The sequence below is a fragment of the Salvelinus namaycush genome, chromosome 1 (assembly GCF_016432855.1).
Source record: "Salvelinus namaycush isolate Seneca chromosome 1, SaNama_1.0, whole genome shotgun sequence".
Lineage (NCBI taxonomy): Eukaryota > Metazoa > Chordata > Actinopteri > Salmoniformes > Salmonidae > Salvelinus > Salvelinus namaycush.
In genome coordinates, this window is record NC_052307.1 from 53,408,541 (window position 1) to 53,430,056 (window position 21,516).

The following is a 21,516-nucleotide window of genomic DNA, read 5'->3' on the forward strand; positions in this document are numbered from 1 at the left end:
AGATCAAATATCAAAGGAGAGGAGACAAGGTATGACAGTTACTACAATTACTGTACCAAAGCACATTGGAACAAAGCCAATATGCCCGTAGATCAAATAGAATACATTTCTATTTGTTACATGCGCCCAATACAACAGGTGTAGCCTTTACCATGAAATGCTTACTTACGAGCCCTTTCCCAACAATGCAGAGTTAAATAAACATTTGCAAAAAATGTAAAAGGAAATAGTAACACAATAAAATAACAATAACGAGACTATACACAAGGAGTACCGGTACCGAGTTAATGTGCAGGGCTACGAGGTAGTGGGGTAAATTAGGTAATATGTACATGTAGCTAGGGTTAAAAGTGACTAGGAAATCAGGATAGATAATAAACAGAGCATCTGCAGTGTATGTGAAGAGTGTGAAAGTGTGTCTATAAGTGAGTGCGTGTTTGTGTGTGTGGCGTCAATATGCATGTGTGTTTTGTGTGTGTGTGTGTGTGTGTGTGTGTGTGTGTGTGTGTGTGTGTGTGTGTGTGTGTGTGTGTGTGTGTGTTCGAGTGTCAGTGTAATATGTGTGAGTGTGTGGATAGAGTCCAGTGAGTGTGCATAAAGCCAGTGCAAGAGAGTCAGTACAAATTAAAAGGGGATCAATGCAAATAATCAGGGTAGCCATTTGATTAACTGTTCAGCAGTCTTATGGCTTGGGGGTAGAAGCTGTTCAGGAGCCTTTTGGTCCCAGATTTGGCGGTCCGGTACCGCTTGCTGTGCGGTAGCGGAGAGAACAGTCTATGACTTGGGTGGCTGGAGTCTTTGATACTTTTTAGGGCCTTCCACTGATACCGCCTAGTAGTATAGAGGTCCTGGATGTCAGAGAGCTTGGCCCCAGTGATATACTGGGCCATACGCACCCCACTTTGTAGCACCTTACGGTCGGATGCCAAGTAGTTGCCATACCAAGCGGTGATGCAGCCAGTCAAGATGCTCTCAATGGTGCAACTGTAGAACTTTTGGAGGATCTGAGGGCACATGTCAAATATTTTCTGCCTCCTGAGGGGGAAGAGGTGTTGTCGTGTGTTGGTGTGTTTGGACCATGATAGGTCCCTAATGATGTTGACTTGCTCCAATACAGCCCTGTCAATGTGAATGGGGCGTGCTTGGCCCTCCATTTCCTGTAGTCTACGACCAGCTCCTTTGTCGTGCTGACGTTGAGGGAGAGGTTGTTGTCCTGGCACCACACTGCCAGGTCTCTGACCTTCTCCCTGTAGGCTGTCTCATCGTCGTCAGTGATCAGGCCTACCACCGTCGTTCACAAACTTAATGATGATGTTGGAGTCGTGCGCAGTCACACAGTCGTTGGTGAAAAGGGAGTACAGTAAGGGACTAAGCACACACCCCTGAGGGGCCACTGTGTTGAGGGTCAGCGTGGCGGATGTGTTGTTGCCTACCCTCACTACCTGGGGTGATCCGTCAGGAAGTCCAGGATCCAGTTGCAGAGGGAGGTGTGTAGTCCCAGGGTCCTTAGTGATGAGCTTGGAGGGCACTATGTTGTTGAATTCTGAGCTGTACTCAATGAACAGCATTATCACGTAGGTGTTCCTTTTGTCCAGGTGGGAAAGGGCAGTGTGGAGTGCAATAGAGATTGCGTCCTCTTTGGATCTCTTGAGGCGGTATGCGAATTGCAGTGGGTCCAAGGTGTCTGGGTTGATGATGTGGATGTGAGCCTTTCAAAGCATTTCATTGCTACATACATTACCGTTCAAAAGTTTGGGGTCACTTAGAAATGTCCTTGTTTTTGAAAGAAAAGCTATTTTCTTCCATTAAAAAACATCAATTGATCAGAAATACAGTGTAGACATTGTTAATGTTGTAAATTACTATTTAGGTGGAAACACCTGATTTGTAATGGAATATCTACATAGGCGTACATTATCAGCAACCATCACTCCTGTGTTCCAATGGCACGTTGTGTTAGCTAATCCAAGTTTATCATTTTAAAAGGCTAATTGATCATTAGAAACCCCTTTTGCAATTATGTTAGCACAGCTGAAAATTGTTGTTCTGATTAAAGAAGCAATAAAACTGGCCTTCTTTAGACTAGTTGAGTATCTGGAGCATCAGCATTTGTGGGTTCAATTACAGGCTCAAAATGGCCAGAATCAAAGAACTTTCTTCTGAAACTCGCCAGTCTCTTCTTGTTCTGAGAAATGAAGGCTATTCCATGCGAGAAATGGCCAAGAAACTTAAGATCTCGTAGAACGCTGTGTACTACTCCCTTCACAGAACAGCGCAAACTGGCTCTAACCAGAATAGAAAGAGGAGTGGGAGGCCCTGATGCACAACTGAGCAAGAGGACAAGTACATTAGAGTGTCTAGTTTGAGAAACAGACGCCTCACAAGTCCTCAACTGGCAGCTTCAATTAATAGTACCAAGCAAAACACCAGTCTCAATGTCAACAGTGAAGAGGCGACTCCGGGATGCTGGCCTTCTAGGCAGAGTTCCTCTGTCCAGTGTCTGTGTTCTTTTGCCCATCTTAATCTTTTCTTTTTATTGGCCAGTCTGAGATATGGCTTTATCTTTGCAACTCAAAAAAATTGCTTTATTTTAAAAACAAGGACATTTCTAAGTGACCCCAAACTTTTGAAAGGTAGTGTATGTGAATGCTACGTGGATAGTCATTTAGGCAGGTTACTTTGTCGTTCTTGGGCACAGGGACTATGGTTGTCTGCTTGAAACATGTAAGTATTATAGACTTGGTCAGGGAGAGGTTGAAAATGTCATTGAAAACACTTGCCAGCTGGTTAACGTATGCTCTGAGTACGCGTCCTGGTAATCCGTCTGGCCTTGCGGCCTTGTGAACGTTAACCTGCTTAAAGGTCTTACTCACATTGGCTATGGAGAGCCTGAGCACGCAGTCATCTGAAACAGCTGGTGCTCTCATACATGGTTCAGTATTGCTTGCCTTGAAGCGAGCATAGAAGGGATTTGGCTCGTCTGATAGGCTCGCGTCACTGGTGCAGCTCACAGCTGGGTTTCCCGTAATGACTGTAAATGTTGTTCTGTTTGTCTACATGTGTCTACACATTTATTACTGCTGCCTGTGCTAGATGAATCATGTTTTGGGGTTAAATTGGAGACCATGTTTAATTGAATAGGGGCCAAACATTAAATTAACAAATTCTTCCCACCTAACAACAGCTGGGTGCATTTGTCGCTAACTGTGTGGCCCCAGTGGATGCATGCATAACGACTATATTTCAATGTCAGGAATATTGGCACCCCTCTCGCTATCGTACCACTGCCCATTTGTTACATTTCCCCACATAAAATAACAGCTTGGATTTACAGCTGTGCATATGCTGCAGTTGACCAACTTCTTCCAAACCAATATTCTTTACAGGACTCTTGATGAATTGCTGCAATGCCAGCACAATTTTTTCACTTGTGATCTTGGAATGTGTTGGCGGGAAAAAAGGAACCAGTAAATTATTGGCCTGCTAGTTCTGCAGTGTGAGAAGTCAGTTTGTGGAAGTTCTGAACACCTGAGACAATCCTTAATATCTGTGACCTTGACTGAGAACACTCTTCAGGTCTTTGTTTCAATTTTTTCTTCGGTGTGTCACTATTTTTAGTCCAAACTCTCAAGACAGACATGATGACACACTGCTTGGCCTATTCGAATAAGGCCATCCAAACATGGGGAAGTCCGTGCCAAAAGCCCTGAATCCCTTTGCTTATTCATGGATCCAAAACATAACATCTGGAACATTTCATAACACTGTCAGATTTATTTCTGCCGACTCTGTAACGCCCTGGTTTGCTCTCCTCCATCGTCGAAAAGCCAAGTGACAAATTAGAGAATGCCAGACGGCCCGCTTTCTTCCATGGTAATGGATCCTCACTGTGATAGTGCCACTCTGACGGATGGTTGAACAAATAGATTCCCCCCCCTGCTCCAGTGTGTGTGTGTCCCAAACATCCTCCCTGATCTTGTTTGTGACCCAAATATGACCCGTAATCTAGTACCTGGTGGAAAATGGATTCTCCCATGAACGACCTGCTTATTCTAAGTAGAACAGAATCTAACCTACTCGTATCTACTCCAATGGTTCAGAATCAGGTTCACTTTGGGCTTTAGCACAATTACTACACAGGGTGAATGATAGCTTCCAAGTAAGGAGTTGAGTAGGCTGACATTTTCCCCACCAATGTGTAATTACTCTACATTGGCTTGGTGTAACGGAGTTAAGCTCACTCCACAGCTAGCTTGAAATGTTGCTGATGGAGCTATCCAATTGGTCCCTTTTGAATAGCTCAATCGGTTTGCACGTTGTCGAGGAAGGCGGTCATGTTCGTTTGTGAACAGAGGATCACTAGTTTGAGCCCTGTATCGGGACAGAAACAGTGGAGGAAGATATACTGTAAGCAGCATACTGACCCCCGTTACATTGGCACACATTTTATTAAAAATAAAAAAAATTGATTCAACATACAATTGTAAGGCAATAAGCTGCAGTAGGAGTGTGTGTTTGCTCAACAAAATAGCATGAAGGTTGATTCAATGTACAATTGTAAGGCACCAGCTGCAATATGATTGTGAGTTTGCTCAACATTTGGGCATATAACTGAACCAACATACATTTTCAAGTTTAATCGTGTGTTCACTCAACTTTTAATTTTTGGTTGAGTGAACATACAATTCAGCGTGATAATTTATTCGACCTTATTTGCATATTTCCCAGTGTAAAATTAAACTCTTTAAGACAAGATTTAAGATTTAACATATCATAAGGCCTTTCTCCTAGTTAAACCCTAACGCAATGGTCTGAAACTCCTGGTTTACAGGCCACATCAGGCCTGCAAGTCACATTGTGCTGGCTTGCAAAGTGATGTGTTATTCCAATTGGAATCCAGCCACAGTGAGGATATTCAACCATTGGAACTTTGAATCACACACAACCTGCATTGAGAATGACTGCCAGGGTAGGGAAGATTGATTAACATAAATCATGTAAACTGGAACAGTCATCTCAGTAACGGATGCAAAAAATCCAACTACTAACAGATTGGATTAGTTTAGAAAAATGTGTTGCCTTCCAAAGGCACACGTGAATTTGTAATTTTACTCAACAATCTTTTTCAAATGCAGCTCACTTCAAGCAGAGTTTGGTTGCCCTTTCCTGCAGTCAAATGAACTAGTGGCCTCATGGGTCGAACGTTGATCATATTTTTCATAATTTCATAATTATTATTAATAAACATTAAAAGAAATTAAACTCAGAAAAGCTGGTGTTTCTATGTCAAATGGTTTTGTTGTATTTCAGTCTTCTGTGATGTATATAAAGTGTAATAATGGGATGCAAACTCAAAATTGTATACATTTCAACTTTATATCTGACATGGTACAGGTTCCCATAACCATGTGTGAGAGGTATATACTTTTGTTTCAAAGTAGATTTGTTTAAGACGACCAAGAAACACTCTGCGTGACCCTGATTCAACCCACCAATGAAAATTAAGTAAACAAACTAACACATTAGCTCCAATTTTCATCCATTTGAAGTCCACTCAACTCAACCAATTGCTTAATCTGCGTTATTTTGTAAGTTGACTTTTTACAGTGCATATACTATTGAATTAGATTGTATTTCGGTAGGAATCAGATGTAGTCAATCTGTTGTGTTTGTGTGCACCACGTTTAGCCACAGCATGTGTGTACTGCTTTCTGTCAGGCATTAAAGTGGTTTTATTGTGCTGGGTTTGTTGTTGGACAAGGCTCTCAACCAGTAAGCGAAAAATGAACTGCTGTCACATTATTTCAAAAACACTGAGCATGCTGATGACATGGAAATAATGCTCCATGGGGCTGTTTTTGAAACAACACACTTTGTTTTAATTATGGGCAGGTGTTAAGAATGACAGCGATGGCTACTTGCTCAATTGTATCACTTGACAATTTAATTGTCTTGTGTGAGGCTATCGTGAATAAAATATGCAAGGTTTTGTACATGTCTTCTCAAATCACAGATGACATGTTTCCACTGGCCCAAGCAATTATTATAGAAGCAGATGATGAATTAAGGCATGTCAACAAGAACACCATTGATATCAAGGGACACACGTACAGTAAGAAGCTAGGAGTAGCACTTTGCTGCTCAGAATAAAGGGGGAATAAAATTGCATAGAAAACAACATAGAAATGTGTAGTACATATTGTTGTATATGTAATTATATCAACTCCACAGTAATAATTGAGCAATTCATAGAATTGAAACGTGGAATTTCACATATATCTCTAAATGCTATATGGCTTATGATCTATATTGTATTTCCATGCACTTTAGAGCTACAATCAATATTAAAACACAACAGCATTGTGACTTCCGCTGCCTTTCTACACTGAACAAAAATATAAATGCAACATGTAAAGTGTTGGTCCCATGTTTCATGAGCTGAAATAAAAGATCACAAAAAGCTTATTTCTCTCAAATGCTGTGCACAAATGTGTTTACATCCCTGTTCGTGAGCATTTCTCCCTTGCCAAAATAATCCATCCACCTGACAGGTGTGGCATATCAAGAAGCTGATTTAACAGCATGATCATTACACAGGTGCACTTGTGCTGGGGACATAAAAGGCCACTATAAAATGTGCAGTTTAGTCACACAACACCATGCCACAGATATCTCAAGTTATGAGGGAGCATGCAATTGGCATGCTGACTGCAGTCATGTCCACCAGAGTTGTTGCCAGATAAATGAATGTTAATTTCTCTACCATAAGCCACCTCCAACGTTGTTTTTGAGAATTTGGCAGTACTTCCAACCGGCCTTACAACTGCAGACCACGTGTATGGCATCATGTGGGCGACCGGTTTGCTGATGTCAACATTGTGAACAGAGTGCCCCATGGTGGTGGTGGGGTTATGGAATGGGCAGGCATACACTACGGTGAACGAACACAATTGCATTTTATTGATGGCAATTTGAATGCACAAACATACATTGACGAGATCCTGAGGCCCATTGCGAGGCCCATTTTTTAAAAAGATATCTGTGACCAACAGTCATGTGAAATCCATAGATTAAGTCCTAAGGAATTTATTTAAATTGACTGATTTCCTCATATGAACTGTAACTCAGTAAAATCAATGAAATTGTTGAATGTTACGTTTACATTTTTGTTCAGTATACATAGAAATATACAGACAATTAAATGACATTCTTCTCAAATATTAAACCTACAAAATAAGATATTGACAAGCTTTGCAGCAAAAACACTTTACAAAAACCCATACCTGATGGAAACTTTTGATTACTCAAACAGTACATTATGCGCCAAGTTCTAAACAATTTAATACAGACAAGATGTTACTTGTGAGCCAGTGAGTGAGTGAGTGATTGTGTGTGTGTGTGTGTGAATTATTCATGTCCCCTAAAAAGTATCCGTTTTGTAAGCTAGAAACATTAATAATTTTAACTGGGGGTGAAGCAGAACAGAGGTGGTCTGATTTCAAAAATAAACTTAATCAGAATGCATTCCAAATTATAACTTTACACAGACTATAATGGTAACGTCCAAATGATAACTTCAACGTCAGTATTTTCATATTGGCAAAAGCCTAGTGAATCAAAGTTACTCAAAAAACTGCATTACATTTTAACAATTAAAACATTTGTTATAACATTTTTATTGTTTAATTGTCCAAATCGGTTTAAAGTGTTAATATGTGACTGCATGGATAAAACACAATACCAGAGTCCACCCTTATAAGCCCAAGTGTAAGGGGTGCATAACTGGTGGCAGGGAAGTCAGACGCAGGAGAGCAGAACTAGGTAATAGCTGGAGCAGTTTAATTCCAAAACCAACGGCATCAAGAAAATAACAACTTGGGTACAAAACCCGACGCACACCAGTCAACATGTGCACAAGCACTTACAAACAAACAATACCACACAAAGACATGGGGGGAACAGAGGGTTAAATACACAACACGTAATGAGGGAATGAAAACCAGGTTTGTGGAAAAACAAGACAAAACAAATGGAAAATGAAAAATGGATCGGCGATGGCTAGAAGACCGGTGACGTCGACCGCCGAACACCGCCCGAACAAGGAGAGGAACCGACTTCGGCAGAAGTCGTGACACCAAGTAAGAGATATGCAGCTTCATTTATTTAATTAACTATTTTAATGACAATTGACGCTGTAATTGTGAAATAAAATGCTCTTCCTGGGTTAATGCCCCTCCATAATAAAAGTATAAAAAAAATATTAGGAGGAATTCAGTTGTAAAATGAAGGTATTGATATTTTTCCGGGATACAGTAGAGTTCAGTGACCTGTGGCTATTCCTCCCCCAAGCTTGCTAAGTCCAATATTTTGTATGGAACTCTAACATCCAGTGAATCTAAACATCAAGCATTCCCCAAATACTTTATGGTAGGCTAAAGCTTTACTCTCCCTTATCTTAACTTGCGACGCATGCACACATCTCAACTTTCTCTTAGATCATACAGGGACAAAATCCTAACTTGAGATTCATGCCTGCAACTCTCACTTTCACTGTTTCACATAAATCATGCATCAATGCCAATGGGAGATTTGCATGAAAATTCTAGTTAGTCACACATGCTTATCGCAAGTAAGTATTAGGCCTGCATAGATAAAGAAAAAACATTTCACCGGACAGGTAGACCAATTTCTTAAATGTTTTGCTTCCTTGTTAAATATGCATGTAGCACGGGAGAATTGTACTTTCAGATAGACCGTTTCTGGGGATGGGATGACAAATACGTTTTGACAAGTAAGTTTCATAAGATAACGGTGATGTCCTGGAAAGTACTGAGTTGCCAACATTTTCTAGCTCAACCGCAGTGAAACACAGTAAAGCACTCTTGGCTTCATAACAAGCTCACCATAACCCATGAGCAGCTTGTCGTCGGCAATATCAGTTGTCTTACAGGCTATACGTTTTAGTTGATTTATAACATTAAAAATGAGATAGTCTTTTGACTCAGTGTTTTAAATCATCCATAAGCACTTGCTCTGACACCACCATTATGTGGTCTGTGCAGAGTGTGTCCCATTATGTGTGGCAAAAATACAAATACCACAGATCAATGGTTTTACCCCTTAGAACTAGAGCTGCCTTCTCATTTTCCAACTGAATTCCCCTTAATTGATTTTATAACTAATACTAACTTCCTAATTTCAAAAGCATCGTTTAATTGCAGTGTTTTCAAAGTTGGAATATAAAGCCACACCTTTTGTTTGTACAATTACAAGGGTGAGTGAATAGGCTTTTTATAGGGTGATAATTGTCTCTTGCCAGTGTTCGTTCATTGCTGTTGTTTGTCGTGATTTCATACTGTAGAGATCGTTATTCTTCACAGAAGTTATTATAAGCCCCATTTATTTGTAATACCAAATGCAACAGCAGAAGTTACTGAAAATGCTGAGGAGGTAACAGAAGAGGGTAGCATATTATCAATGGCCATGCTTCACTGGTGTTCTAACTAGAGCTAGGTATTACCTCCAGCCAATGCATTGTCTTCGGGAGGATCTCAAAAGTTCCCTGTTAACTCAGCCCACAGAACAGAAATGTACAGTATATACTGTATATATAATTTATTTCATTACATTGTAATGAGAGGAAATCAAATGATGAATGAATGGCTGATAATTGGCTTCAAATGCTTTAGTAATATTAATATAAACAAATATATTATTACTGCTGCAACATTAAAAGGCATTGATGGGACACTTACAAATAAAATTAAAAACATGAATAAATACCATTGCATATGGAATTGGCAAGATAAAGATACAGGCAAGATAAGGATACAATAGTCCTGCAACGACTGCCAAGGTAGTAATGTTACAACCACCCCCAAAAGGTTTAACCCTTATTGGAAAGGGGGATACCATTGCATATGGAATTGGCAAGATAAAGATACTGGCAAGATAAGTAGTACTGCAACGACTGCCTAGGTAGGAATGTTACAATCACCCCCAACTGAAAAGTGTCTTCCACATTTAACCCAACCCCTCTGAATCAGAGAGGTGTGGGGGGCTGCCTTAACCGACATCCACAGCACTCAGGGAACACCGCCTTTCTCAGGGGCAGAATGACATATTTTTACCTTGTCAGCATGGGGATTCGATCTAGCAACCTTTCGATTTACTGGCTCTAACCACTAGGCTACCTTCCGCCCCCGAGCAGTGATTAGCAGGTCTGCCTAGGCAAGGTTCAATACAGTACTGACGAACAATGATCATTCCTCATTATCAATACTAAGATGACTCATGACTCATTATCATTACTAAGATATGCAGCCCATTTCGGGATAGCTCTCCATGTTGTTGTAGTTGTATACTATGCAAGAGTAGAAACAAGGGTAGTAGTGTCACGAGTTAGTATAGATCATTCCCCTGTTGCACTAACATCATCATTACTGCAGAATTCATTAGCCCACAGCTCGTAATTTATTCCAAAACAAAGCCCTATCAAATCAAAACAACGCACGTTTGATGAGTTAAATCATAACAAAGTTTCAATTGCAACATTACAAATCAAACTCATTATCCAAATCATGATCTTTAGGGGAAACTGTCATGAGCAACTAGATTGAGACATATACTCTCAAGTTTATTCATGTCAGCTTTTTGATTCACAAGGACGATTAATAAAAGCGGAAATTGGATCAAGTTAATATTTTTGGTTTTGTTCGTTACCTTTTAAAATTGTATCTGATATATTTCAATTATGTGTGTCACTCAGAGCCTTTAGTCAAAATCAGTAGACGACCACTAAAAATTATGTTGTTACATCGGTAAAACCACTCCCTTCAGCTCTATTGAGGTTGATGACACCATGTTTGTTGACGAGCAAATTAATTTAATTGGAAACTAAGAGATCAATTCCTGGTCCAAAATTAGTATTTTGGTGTATTCAAGGTTGATGTCCATAGATCTCATGAAAAGAAATTAAGCTTTTATTGAACTTATGACAAAGCTGTTGCCAAAGGGAGGGTGGATGACTTTGCAGGGCATAAATCAAGGCAAATAGCTGAACAACTCCCATTTTATTGGCTGAGCAGGTTGCTCAATATCGGCAAGTGCAAGTTGCTGAGCTCTGATGGAGATGAAATATTCCCAAGAGCCTAAATAGGCTTTACCGTCCTTTTCAGGTGCAGTGGGGAATGAGACACGGATCACTACAGTCTTAGAAAAAAGGGTTCCAAAAGGGTTCTTCAGCTGTCCCCATAGGAGAACCCTTTTTGGAACTCATAGAGAACACCTTTTTTTCTAAGAGTGTAATGACCTGCCTTGCACAACTGAAACTGTATATGCCAAAAACAAAGGGCCCTATAGACAAGATCTATAGTATATATCAAGGACTCATGGCACTCAGGGAGGGATTGCCTAGCCCTGATGTGATCTCGTATTCACAGTGTGTCAAAAGAAAGTCATTATATGCACTTAACCAGACTCAGGTTCACCCTATCTGCTCCAAGAGAGCTTTGCTAGTCTGCCATTTTCAATATCATACCCTGAGGCAGTGCTGATGCTGTGAAATGTGCTGTGAAAGTACTGGGAGAATCCCCCAACTCTCTTCTATTCAAATGATTTCCCTTAGTGTCTAAACTGAGAGGGGTTACTCGGACTGACATTGTTCTGACAACAAGCAGTTGAATGGCTTAAAACATGTGCTAAGGCTATTAGCGCTGACATTCTCTTTTATTCTAATTTGAACTTTTACACGGTGAGAACAGTTAGTCCCCCTTTAGTACCTTAAGAATTTGATCAATTACTGTATTATCATCCTGCCCTCATAACAGGTGTTTTAACTACAGATGGAGAAAATAGTGGAATTTTAATGGATGGAAAGTGACACACACACACACACACACACACACACACACACACACACACACACACACACACACACACACACACACACACACACACACACACACACACACACACACACACACACACACACACACACACACACACACACACACACACTAGTATTCTATTCAGCTGAAAAAAATCTCAAACATCTTAACCCATATAAAGTTCATTCAGAAAGTATTTAGAACCCTTGACTTTTTCCACATTTTGGTACATTACAGCCTTATTCTAAAATAGATATAATTTTTTTTATTCCCTCATCAATCTACACACAATACCCAATAATGACAACGCAAAAACAGGTTTTTAGAATATTCTGTAAAGGTATAAAAAAAAAAAAAAATCATGAAATATCACATTTACATACACTACCGTTCAAAAGTTTGGGGTCACTTAGAAATGTCCTTGTTTTTTAAAGAAATTCATTTTTTTTGTCCATTAAAATAACATAAAATTGATCAGAAATACAGTGTAGACATTGTAATGTTGTAAATGACTAGTGTAGCTGATGGTAGCTGATTCTTTAATGGAATATCTACATAGGCGTACAGAGGCCCATTATCAGCAACCATCACTCCTGTATTCCAACAGCACGTTGTGTTAGCTAATCCAAGTTTATCATTTTAAAAGGCTAATTGATCATTAGAAAACCCTTTTGCAATTATGTTAGCACAGCTCAAAACTGTTTGGCTGATTAAAGAAGCAATAAAACTGGCCTTTTTAGACTAGTTGAGTATCTGGAGCATCAGCATTTGTGGGTTCGATTACAGGCTCAAAATGGCCAGAAACAAAGAACTTTCTTCTGAAACTCATCAGTCTATTCTAGTTCTGAGAAATTAAGGCTATTCCACGCAAGAAGTGGCCAAGAAACTAAAGATCCCATACAACGCTGTGTACTACTCCCTTCACAGAACAGCGCAAACTGGCTCTAACCAGAATAGAAAGAGGAGTGGGAGACCCCGGTGCATCACTACACAGCTATTTTCAGGTCTCTCCAGAGATGTTCAATTGGGTTCAAGTCCGGGCTCTGGCTGGGCCACTCAAGGACGTTCAGAGATTTGTCCCGAACATCTACCCCCCCCTCGTAAATTTAATCTGGTGTGCCAGAGTGTGCTTTGGGCATTAGTAAACTCAGACGGCTGTCAGATTGTCAGTTTGTAGTTCATAGCGCACACTGGACGCTCTGTCCGAGGAGGTGTTATCCGAGCGTTCTGACCTAACAACAGCAGTCAAGCACCCAAGCTAAATGGCTAACATTGGCTAGCTTGGTAGCTACTTCCAGACACAAATGAGAGAACAGCTGACTCTGACCATTTTACTTGCCCAGCAGAGCTGTTAGGCTGTTTTTATGTTATCCAGAGCGTTTGTGACTGCAACTATGCTGCTGGCAATAATTTAAGTATGCTTTTTTGCCGACGTTTACTGACAACGGCTATATTCGACGGCTGTTGAGCATTTTTAAATTCATCAGTTCTTCTGTGCTCTGGCACACTCAGACGAGAGTGCTCTGAAATCGGAGTAGATAGCCAGAGCGAATTTACCAGCTACGTCTATCGACAGTTGTCGCAGTGACATCATGAACATTCTATTGAAATGATAGTGGAGTCTTTCTTTTAAACATGTACCTAGCTAGCTAAACAATGAGCTATAATACCAACTCATAATGTCACTACCCTGCATGAATCTGCAGGTAGTTAACCAACCAGGTTCAATGTTACCTATCCATGAAAAGGGGTCAAGTTTTGCATCATTGACGTCCTAGCTCATGTACTGTCTATTGGTTGAAAATTGAGCACCTTCAGGCCTTTATTAGTCTTTAACACAGTAAATGCCATTACAGACCTCCTGCCTGACTTCTCCATAGATGAGAGATGTACATGATCATAGGCCTTTTAGATGGTCAGACATATCTTAGACTTTGTGTTAATGTGTAGTGCTTCTCAGTTTCGCAATGACTTGCATAAAGCCAATGATCATATGGATCCCACTGTTGGCTATTTTATATGAATGTGAAAGGGATCACATGCCTTTCTTTCCTCTCTCTTACATACAAGCGCACGTAAGCGCACACACACACACTGCCATGGTACATCCTGCATGCAACCACTTCTGTCATGGGGGCGCTCTGTTCCACACACTCCTCTCGCCAAGAAAACTCAGAAACAACATAAACACAGGAAATGATGCAATCTCACTGACACATTCACCGATAGATGTTGAGATTGGAGAAGGCAGCCGCCTATTTTCTTGCTCAACAGAACCACTCAACAGAACCACTCAACAGAACCATCCTTCTTCTCCCAGCTTGGGATGATGATGGCGCAAGCTATAAAGGCTGCTTTGAATAAAAAGGAATATGAAAAGGAATTGGATATAAGGCCCCGTGAAGAGAGGAGCGTGGAGATGGAGAGCTCCCCTAAGCTGTTGTATAATTAGATAAAGGTAGACGCTGCGATGCCTGTCCAGTCCTGTTGAGAATTCCCGTGACCCCGCAGGTCAGCCTGGAGATTGTGCGATTCGCCACAGCTCTATGTTGCTTGATATTTGTCAAGGTGACATCACCTCACAACAATTAAGGGGAGAGAAATAAGTGCCTTGAAAATTCCCTTTGAGTAATCGACCGCTGTGTTCTATCATGAAAGATACATCTATGCGGTATGGTTGTTAAAACATACACGTTCCTAGCTACTCTCTTCACACCTTCCTGCTTGCAGCCGAGCTACATGTCCCAGTTTGCTTAAAGCCATGTTGGGAATAGCAGAGTATATGTTAACTCATTTGACGGGGAATTGCATATGCTTTTATCTGGTACTTTTATGAATACCTTTGTTCCTGTGCTGTAGGTAGTGATAACAAAGTGAATCAAATCATTTGTGCTTTTTATATGAAATAACTACTAAATTAAGTGAGGAAATACCATGATATTTGTTTCCACAGTACACTGCTATCTAGAACCTAAAACGGTTCTTCGACCCAATCACTGAAGCTTTGTAATGGCGTATAAATCAACCATTTGAGCTATTCAGTATTTGTCACATAAATTATCATACTGTGGTCTTTTCCAAGTCTCATCAAACCATTGTTGTGTTATAGGATTGAATTCCACTCTTGATTCCTAATAATTTACCCCACCTAACTAAAGCCCAAATTTCACATTTAACATTATATGTACATAGTACCTGTATACATATTATTTTTGAAAAACCCTTTGAAGAAACCTTTTAGGTTCCATGTAAAACCCTTTTCCACAGAGGGCTCTACATGAAAACCAAAATAGTTTTTCTACCTGGAACCAAAAAAGATTTTCCTATGGGGACAGCCGAAGAACCCTTATGGAACCCTTTTTTCTAAGAGTGTAGATACTTTTAGTTGCTGAAATTGTGGTTCTGGACTTTCTTGTTGTATTTGGACATTAAGGCTGGGATTCAATCCGAGCCGTGTTAAAAGCGCAGGTCACTATACAGCCGACAATGCAGCTTAAATGCTTTTTCCCAGAGAGATTACATTTATGGTACATGCTGCCTATAATCAGGTCCAAAATTATTGGGATCCTTGATAAAGTTGGGTAATGAATACTATAAAAGAAATAAAACAAATACTCAGCTATACTGTATGTAAAAAAAAAATGGGGGAAATTATATTATTGTCTACTAATACAATTGCTCAAAGAAAGAGATTCTGTAATAAATTAAGAATTATTTGCGCCTCTTTTTTTTCAATGCCTTTCAATACCTCACCTTGTACGGATAACGGCACTGAGCCTTTTTCAAAAATGTTTTATGAGATTGGAGAACAAATTGCGAGGGATCTTAGACCATTCCTCCATACAGAATCTTTCCAGATCCTTGATATCCTTCATGTGCGCTTATGTACTGCCCTCTTCAATTCAAACCACAGGTTTTCAATGGGGTTCAAGTCCGGGTACTGAGATGGCCATTGCAAAATTCAGATTTTGTGGTCAATTAACCATTTCTTTGTAGATATTTTTTTGTTTTGTAACTAGCTTTTTATTTAGTTTATACATTTTTCATTAGGGGGTTACAGGTACAGGTATAACATTCCACATAATATTAATTCAGATATATTCATACATTCAGTTATTTGCATTTCTTATTTCATACTTTCCTGTACCTGTGGACTGACACTCGAAAGAGTCCCCCTCCCACCCATCCAGCTCCTAAGCCTCTCCTTACATTCCCCCCAATCCCCCCACTCTCACCCACAACGACGAGAGAACTCCCCAAACCCTGCTGGCGAGAAGCATACCCATAACATGATGCCACCACAATACTTGAAAATACAAAGGGATCAACAACATTGGATTCACTTGACATTACTGGTCTGTATGTGAAAAAAAGGAAGCCTCTGCTAAAAAATCCACTCCAAATCATCCATTCTGTTTTCAACAAGGCTGTTAATTAATACTGCAAGACAACACGGCAAAGACATTCACTTTTTGGGCTAAATTAAAAACTACAGGTTTGTGTCAAATCTAAAACAACACAACACAGCATGAAACCCTCTGTATGTTCAAGTATTGTGGTGACAGCATCATGTTATGGTTATGCTTGTTATCAGCAGGGGCTAGGGAGTTTGTCAGGATCAAAAGAAATATGAAAGGAGCAAAGCCCAGTTAAAAAAGTTAAAGGAAAGCTCGCCTCAGTCTTTTGAAAACCTAACCCTGGGATAGAGTTATTTATTTTTCAGCTAGACAATTAAACACATTTTTATGCCAAAGGAACACCAGAATGGCTTTCCATGAGGTGTTGAGTGTTCCTGAATGGTCGAGTCTGAGTCCTGACTTAAAGGTTTGAATATTGCTGTCCATCAATGATTCTCAAACAAATGTACATAAACAATGGGCATATGTTGCCCTAAGAGTGGTGCAAAGTTGGTAGAATATTATTCTAAATGATTTATCGATATAAGTGATACCAAAAATGCTTCCACATAGTATTAATTTTGGAGTGTGAAAACATACGCATTCAAAACATATTCATATTTTTATTCGTTTTGAAAATGTTCTATAGGCCTCCTGAGTAGCGTAGCGATCTTAGGCACTGCATCACAGTGCTAGAGATGTTACTCCAGACCCGGGTTAATTACCGGGCTGTGCCACAACCGGCCGTGGCCGGTAGTCCCATAGGACGGCGTACAATTGTCCCAGCGTCGTCCGGGTTAGGGGAGGGTTTGGCCATGGGGGCTTTACTTGGATCATCACACTCTAGCAACCCCTTGTGGCGGGCCGGGTGCCTGCAGGCTGACCCCGGTCGCCAGTTGAACTGTGTTTCCTCCAACACATTGGTGTGGCTGGCTTCCGGGTTAAGCTGGCGGGTGTTAAGAAGCTAGATTAGGCGGGTCATGTTTTGGAGGACGCATAACTCCACATTCGCCTCTCCCGATCCCGTTGGGGAGTTGCAGCGATGAGATAAGATCAGAATTGTGGAGCCAAAGGGGGGTCAAAGAATACAATAATAATAATTAATAAACACGTGGAGTAGGTTGTGTAAATCTGTAGGAAATGTAATCCCTTTTTTAAAATGAAATTTAAAGATATGAAGACTGTGCAAAGGGTATATAGACTTTCACTAAGCACTGTACCTCAAATAATTGAACACAATAGGTAGTGGTAGGCAGCAGATTAAAGTCTCGCTTATTCCATCTTGTTCTACGGGCAGCTCAACCTAATTCCAGAAATGAATGTAATTGTTTAAGTAAGCAATTCCAACACATCACAGTGGTGAGAGAAGGCACGTGGCCAAAGGTCCAAAATAAAATATTTTTTTGGGCCGCGAGAGTGCGGTTAACTTCTGACAATTACGTATCCCCCACCACTCTGACTGTTACCGTGTCACTACGCCACAGAACAAGTTGTCCTATTATCCAGATGATGACAAAACGATAATATTAGCATTCGTCTTCTTTAGTAGTTAGTAATGCCATAAGTGCTACATACCCACCTGGCTTGCCAGTTATAATAGCAGGAAAAATGTGCTGCAATTTCATGGCTTATCCTTGTCCTCACTGTGTTGGTTGCTATGAAAGCTGGTTAAAGTTTTTGTCACTTTTCTTGCTAGTTTGTTAAGTTACTACTACTACTACAAACTACAGTTACTACAAACAAACTCTGTCTGCCTAGTAACGCCATGACTGCTACACCTACATGGTTAGCTAGCCACAGTAGCGGGACAAATTGTCTGCAGTTTGAATAATCCAGTGCTTCTTGGGCTGATCACACAATCACGATTAGTTGACTCACTTGGCTGCTGCCTTGCCTTTGAGCCAGCATCCTTCTAATGCAGTGCCCAGTGGGTAAACTAGCTATGAGTTGAAGATACAATATTTGTATGAACTTGTCGGCAGTTGATGCTTCCCATGTTGTGTAAATATACAGTTGAAGTCGGAAGTTTACATAAACTTAGGTTGGAGTCATTAAAACTAGTTTTTCAACCACTCCGCAAATTTCTTGTTAACAAACTATAGTTTTGGCAAGTCGGTTAGGACATCTACTTAGTGCATGACACAAGTAATTTTTCCAACAATTGTTTACAGACAGATTATTTCACTTATCATTCACTGTATCACAATTCCAGTGGGTCAGCAGTTTACATACACTAAGTTGACTGTGCATTTAAACAGCTTGGAAAATTCCAGAAAATGATGTTATGGCTTTAGAAACTTCTGATAAGCTAATTTACATCATTTGAGTCAATTGGAGGTGTACCTGTGGATGTATTTCAAGCCTACCTTCAAACTCAGTGCCTCTTTGCTTGACATCATGGGAAAATCTAAAGAAATCAGCCAAGACCTCAGAAAAAAATTGTAGACCTCCACAAGTCTGGTTCACCCTTGGGAGCAATTTCCAAACGCATGAAGGTATCACATTCATCTGTACAAACAATAGTCAGCAAGTATAAACACCATGGGACCACGCAGCGGTCATATCGCTCAGGAAGGAGACGCGTTCTGTCTCCTAGAGATGAACGTACTTTGGTGCGAAATGTGCAAATCAATCCCAGAACAACAGCAAAGGACCTTGTGAAGATGCTGGAGGAAACAGGTACAAAAGTATCTATATCCACAGTAAAACGAGTCCTATATCGACAACCTGAAAGGCCGCTCAGCAAGGAAGAAGCCACTGCTCCAAAACCACCATAAACAAGCCAGACTATGGTTTGCAACTGCACATGGGGACAAAGATCATACTTTTTGGAGAAACATCCTCTGGTCTGATGAAACAAAAATAGAACTGTTTGGCAATAATGACCATCGTTATGTTTGGAGGAAAAAGGGGGATGCTTGCAAGCTGAAGAACACCATCCCAACCATGAAGCACGGGGGTGGCAGCAACATGTTGTGGGGGTGCTTTGCTGCAGGAAGTACTGGTGCACTTCACAAAATAGATGCCATCATGAGGGAGGAAAATTATGTGGATATATTGAAGCAACATCTCAAGACATCAGTCAGGAATTTAAAGCTTGGTCGCAAATGGTCTTCCAAATGGACAATGTGTAACGATCGTCGTCATATTCCTCCTCCTCGGATGAGGAGGAGCATGGATCAGACCAACACGCAGCGAGGTATGTGGACATAATGATTTATTAGACAAACGACGAAACACAAAATAACACTTTAGAAAACAAAATAACAAAACGAACTAAACAGACCTAAACTTACGAACTTACATGAAACGAAGAACACACGAACAGGAACAGACAAACCGAAACAGTCCCGTGTGGTAACATGTACTGACACGGAAGACAACCACCCACAACAAACAATGTGAAACAACCTACCTTAATATGACTCTCAATCAGAGGAAACGCCAAACACCTGCCTCTAATTGAGAGCCATACCAGGCAACCCATTAACCCAACATAGAAAACACATAACATAGACTACCCACCCAAACTCACGCCCTGACCAATTAAACACATACCAAACAACAGAAAACAGGTCAGGAACGTGACACAATGACCCCAAGCATACTTCAAAAGTTGTGGCAAAATGGTTTAAGTACAACAAAGTCAAGGTATTGGAGTGGCCACCACAAGCCCTGACCTCAATCCTACAGAAAACGTGTGGGCAGAACTGAAAAAGCGTGTGCGAGCAAGGAGGCCTACCAACTAGACTCAGTTACACCAGCTCTGTCAGGAGGAATAGGCCAAAATTCACCCAACTGGGAATTTTGTGGGCTACCCAAAACGTTTGACCCAAGTTTAAATTGTTTAAGGCAATGCTACTAATTGAGTGTATGTAAACTTCTGACCCACTGGGAATGTGATGAAAGAAATAAAAGCTGAAATAAATCATTCTCTCTACTATTATTCTGACATTTCACATTCTTAAAATAAAGTGGTGATCCTAACTGACCTAAGACAGGGAATTTTTACTAGGATTAAATGTCAGGAATTGTGAAACTGAGTTTAAATGTATTTGGCTAAGGTGTATGTAAACTTCCGACTTCAACTGTAGCTAATCCCATGTACCCAACAACAGCATAAACTCAGAGTCCAGCTAAATTAGCTTGCTAGCGTTGCGAATTAACCAGCAATAACCACTGCACCATGCAGACCTTACTTGCTACGAAGTTACAGAAAACTGAACCAACAATCAAACAAAACAAAATTGGATACATTCTAAATGCAGGACCATCAAGGGAAAATGTAGCTAGTTAGCTAGCATTCCTTTGTTTATGCAGAGACGTCTTTGTTGCAACATCTTATGCTGAGTGATACGTTTGTGGTTACTACTGGTTATGGATCCAAGACGAGATACATTCTCCGCCATGTTTTTTTGTTTTGGTCAGTTGGAATATTGATATTATGAAACCTGGCACTACTTCCATAGTGCGGATAACATGGAATTGTCAATGGCTTGGAACCCCATTTCAGTCAATCAGATTGCAGATTTTCTAAGTTTAGGCAAGTTATTCCAGTTGGTTAAGGTTAGGGTAAGGGGTTGGGTTAAATTTACTTGCAATCAGACTTTCAGATAATTATTCATAGATTCTTGAATTGAATCCCAAAGAAACAAAAAAACACCTTTATTTCATGATACTGGATTTACAATTTGTCCATGTCATTTCAAAAATACATATCACTTTAAAAATGTAATTCGGGAAATTATGTTTAATGTCGCAATCATGTGTTGTGTGTAGACAATGCAGCACTTTGGAAACTTGTTATAAGGACAGGTTTTGTCTGCTGAAGGGAGGCAGCACTTTGTGGGGAGGCTAGAACTGTGGGTTCCTGTTTCCATGGCAACCGTGTGAGTGAGGGAGAGTGTGTGTGTGTGAGAGTGTTTGTGTGTGTGTGTGTCGTTCAGCGGATGCCTGAGGTGAGTTCAGGATGCAGAATCATTTGAACCATGCAAGATTTTCTATTAAATAATCTGCACTGTTTATGCCATCTTAGTACTGTGCCAAATCCCTCTATGGTATCTTATTCAGAAAATCATGGCTTGCGTGGGACCCACTCCCTGAACTGTTCGCTAACCACTAAGTACAGTAAATGTGGATGGATACAGTGATGAAGGCAGACAGACTTCATCTACTTTTTTGGTATATCCTTATTTTGGCCAGCAGGCCATGAAGCATTCTGTACTGTCGCC